The sequence below is a fragment of the Suncus etruscus genome, chromosome 9, assembly GCF_024139225.1.
Source record: "Suncus etruscus isolate mSunEtr1 chromosome 9, mSunEtr1.pri.cur, whole genome shotgun sequence".
NCBI classification, from domain to species: domain Eukaryota; kingdom Metazoa; phylum Chordata; class Mammalia; order Eulipotyphla; family Soricidae; genus Suncus; species Suncus etruscus.
The window spans coordinates 69,831,385-69,836,328 of record NC_064856.1 but is presented as its reverse complement, the minus strand read 5'-3'; positions in this window follow the sequence as shown (position 1 = coordinate 69,836,328).

Genomic DNA, 4,944 nt, shown 5'->3' with positions numbered 1-4,944 from the left:
ACAACCAAAACAACAGAGTCCAAGACAAGTGCCCACAGACTGTATTATCTCTCCAGCACTCAAATAAAAATTTGTAATAGCCAATGTTCTTGATTCAGTCACATAGACTTAGCTTCATAATCTTAGCCACATAGTCTTCGTTCAAATATTTCTCTTTTCTTCTAATATGTGTACGTCTTATTTCTCCTAGCCTATTGTTTTAAAAATAAATTCAGTATCATTACAGTTAAATCCAGGAAGAGGAAGAAAATTGTATTGTCCTTTACTTTAGTAGAGGTTTCCAGTAAACCTACAGAAGCCTCTATAGAGTATAAAGTGAAGTGTTTGTAGCTTACTCCCACAGTCTTTATATTTTAAAACTTTCTCTCCATTCAATACTAATGGAAAGTTTTAATTTTTAAAAGATGGTGAATTTTCTGCAATGTATTTTAAGTGCTCAAGAAAAATGTCATATGGCTTTTCTTTAATCTATTAGTAAAATTAGTTCACTAACAAATGTCCTGATGTTGAGTCATATTGGCTTTCCTAGAACAAAGGAAATGTTTGTCATGGTACATTATACTTCAAATTTTGTATATGTGGATTTTATTTGCTAATGTTTTGTGTAGGTTATTTTAATTTAGCTCCATAACCATATGGAGACATTTGAGGCCAGTCCTCTAGAATATTAGAAAAATATATGGAAAAGTATGGATTCTCATTAATGTGGCAACTTATTCAAAGGCTACATGACAAATAGTAATCAAATTTTCAGGCATAGTTAATGCTAGTAGTTATGTCCTCTGCTGAGATGATCAATTGATCTCTCTCTTTGTAGGTGTTATTCTGTCCTGATAAACTCTGGATCTCAAAAAGTTAACTCCGGACTCGAGAAAATAATGGAATAAATGAGGGCTTTGGTGAAATTAATTTTGGAGCTGTGAGGAGGTGTTCAATCATTTTAGTATAGATAATACAGGCTAACATGATAAAAAGAAATCCAGACAGTAATCAAATACCTGCATAGGACTTTATTTTTTTTTTGGTTTTTGGGTCACACCTGGCAGCGCTCAGGGATTACTCCTGGCTCTACACTCAGAAACTGCTCCTGGCAGGCTCAAGGAGCATATGGGATGCTGAGATTTGAACCACCGTCCTTCTGCATGCAAGGCAAATGCCCTACCTCCATGCTATTTATCCAGCCCCATGCATAGAATTTTTTTAACTGAGAGTGTGCATTGAAAAGAAATAACAGATGAAAAATTATAGATATTTTTATTTTGTAAAAGTTCAATGAGATCTTGATAATAGAAGAAAAGTGATGCTCAAATTTGAACTATTTCATTTATAGAAATTTGATTCATTATGTATCATATTTTGCATTAGACTAGATTATGTGGCTGAGTATCTTTTAAGGTGGAAAGTAGAAAACAAAAGCAAATGTAATATTTTAACTTACAATGCAAACGTAATGGTCAATTCCCTATTGAGTTTTAAGAAAGTGTGAGCTGGAGTCAGAAATGCTCAGCTATGCCCCATTTCAGAGACTGCCTTGCCTGCCTGGGCCCAGGTAGATTGCAGGGAGCCAGAGTAGATTTCAGGTGAGCTTATTCATAAAGAGAAACCCAAGACATCCTATATGGATAATCTCTCCCTTGCACTTGGCTTCTTGGGCTAGAAGACAGATTAAAAGAAGAAAACTAAAGAACAAGGGAACTCTACTGGCATCCACAGATACAGGCTCTTCCCACTACCTATGAACTTTGACAAGCTGAAGGGTTAATGAAGTGGTGACCTAATGGGGGAGAACCTAGAATATCCCCTGGACACCTACCAGATAAAGTTACTTTGCTTTTAAGATCAGTAGTTATTTACAGAGTCCTATCTTCTGCTTCTCACCTCTAATTAGAGCTTCTCACCTCAGAAAAATCAGGTCATGACTTTCTTTTACCTCTTTCTTTTCTAAGCCTGCAAAATTCTTAGGATATAGTCCATTCCACAGATCTGTATTATAGACAAACATAGGCAGATAGCTAATAGTCAACACACCCGAGATATCTACTATTTAACACAACTTAGATATCTACTATTCAGCATAACTTAGATATCTACTATTCAACTCAACTCTTCACAAGAAATATAGCCTAAAAAATAGAAAAGATCCTACTTTGGAATCTAAGTCAGATTCTAAAATTCAAATTTTTCCAGAAAGACTTGCCTGCAGCAAGCACTTGCACAAATCCTAATAAGATTATGTTCCTCCTTCCTCTGTTTCTTAGTAACACCCATTTTCTCACTTACATAATAATAAGAGGTCAGGGGTTAGCCATTTCCTCCTGACTTGCAGTTATCACTACCACCAAACAGGAGAAGGGCCCAGGTTTAGGTCTGTACCAGGATTTGAAATTCTCTCCCCGCAGAACCTGCTCTCATTTTACAAAGGAATAAGATATGCTTTGAGAGTTTCACACTGTTTTCTACAGGTATTCTCTTCATTGCATATCTGTGACAATTCCTTTTTGAACTTGGTAAAAGAACAAGCTACAAGCCAAAAAGTGATAAAAGTTCTATGAATATCTTACTTAGTCTGCCTTATTTATTTCCTTCTCATGCCTGCCGTAAGAGCAATCATTTGAAATGGTAATACATAAGGTATATTTTCTCTTTAAACTCTATAAGCATTTTTCTTATTATTAAATGATGTATTATTACAAATAAGAACCCCAAAAATAGTGTGATCCTTTTTAATTTCTCCTATTGAGTTGTACAGAATATTTCTGTTGGTTAAAATTTCAAACTTTCAAATGTATCTTTTAATCAATATTTACATATTGTTTTATTTATTTTTTCTCCAATTTTACTTTCCTTATTTTATAATTTTTGACTCTGCTAGCTTATTTATTTAGTTAGTTTTTTGGGGGGCCACAGCTGGTGACACTTAGGGGTTACTCCTGGCTATGTGCTCAGAAATAGTTCTTGGCTTGGGGGACCATATGGGACACTGGGATCGAAACAAGATTGATCCTGTGTCAGCCACATGCAAAGCAAACACCCTACCACTGTGTTACCATTCCAGCCCGTTAGCTTATTTTTTATATTTCCTTTCATGTTTCTTCACATTTCTATTTCTTCTAATTCATTAACTCTAATTTTTGTTGTTGTTTTTATTTTGGGGCCACACCCAGCAGTTCTCAGGGGTTACTCCTGGCTCTGCACTCAGAAATGGCTCCTGGCAGGCACAGGGGGGGGGGGGGCATATGGGATGGCAGAAATAGAACCAGAGTTCGTCCTGGCTCAGCCTCATTAAAGGCCCTGCCACTGTGCCACCACTTTGGTCCCATCATTTTACCCCTATTTTCAACAGCAACTGACACTGTTGGATTTTTCTTCATCATTTTCTTAAAGATATTTTTAGTATTGTGTTATTTCTCCCATTTTAATCTGCCTTTTTTTACTTTGTTGATGTAATCACTTTTAAAAATACCTCTAATATTATTCATCAGACCCTTAAAATTTGCTTATTTATCCTATATTCATTCTATTTTAGTAAAAGAAGAGATGAGAGAACTTTATGGATGAGAGACTTCCTCCTGATTCAGATCAAAAGTCAGCAGATATCCAGGCTTTCCTCCTGATCAGAATGTTTGCTACAAAACATATTCTTTCCAACGGTTTCATGCAAATGAACAATCAGAGATACTGCTAGTGGGGGCTGGAATTTTGGCTGCTGCTCTTCTCAGACCACACACAGGCACAAGTCCAGAAGCAGGGTCTCAAGGTAAGTCAGCTTATGCCTAGAGACAGAAAAAATAACTGTGTTTCTTAATAGAAAGGTCTCTTACCAAGAAGTTATTTGTTCACATTTTTCTTAAAACCAACTCAGAACTGAATCTGATCAGTCTGGAAGCTTCTATTTTATTAACCCAGGCAACTCCTCCCCCATATACAAACTGTTGTAAGGCACAGTTAAGATCACAAAATGATTTACAAAACAGCTTTGACTGGCATTATGGTGCTCACAGTTGAATGATGAGAGTTTAAATTGTATTTTTACCCTTAAAGAATTTGAAAGAATTAAAACCCAACAGCAATCGCAGCAGTTTCCATTTGCATAAAACCCATCAGTATCATCAGAAGTGCACAGCAAACACTGTCACTAAGACTTTATGTCTCTGTGTTCCTCCTTATAATGTATTATTCTTGCTCATCTAATATTAGAGTTTGCAAACTTAATAAGGCATCAAGTTGCAAAGAGCCCTGATCAAGAGGTGGTTAAAAGCTCCTGCCTTACAAATGTGCCCTTGCATTTGAACCCAATGCCACACATATGCACAAAACACAGAGTCTGTCATCTGCAATCTGGGATCACATCTCCACTGCCCCACCTTCCCCCATTTTCACGACACAATTGAGCGTAAAATCTCAATGATAGCCTAGTGTGTGTGAGTACTGACACTAAAGTGTGCAACCTTAACAAGGAATAAGCTGAATGAAATATGTGTCCATCACAGCTAGGGGTACCACCAAGTGAGCATACACTGTGAAAAAGTATGTGCAAATCTGAGCCATGGAAGCAACAAAGCAAGAGAAGAAGGGGATTGGGGAAGGGAGAGAGAGATGGCAATCTGACAAAGGTCAAACACTAGTAAATATTTTATTTAAAAAAGTAAAAGCTTTATGTAACCATCCAAAATAAGGTGAATAAGAAATCAAGGAACAGAGAAGGTAAATAATATGTTAAGGAAATGCACATGAGGACTAAGAAGATGACTCAAAGGGCTAGAGCATGTGACTTGCATGTGGAGGCCCCAACCTTACACTCTGACACCAAGTAGTCTCTTAACACCAGGGGTATGTCTTTGATGTTTCACCCAAAATAGGGAGACCTCCCAAATATACATCAAAACACTAATTCAAAAGGATATATGCATTCATGTCATCAGTATTCAGATTACCAAGATAAGG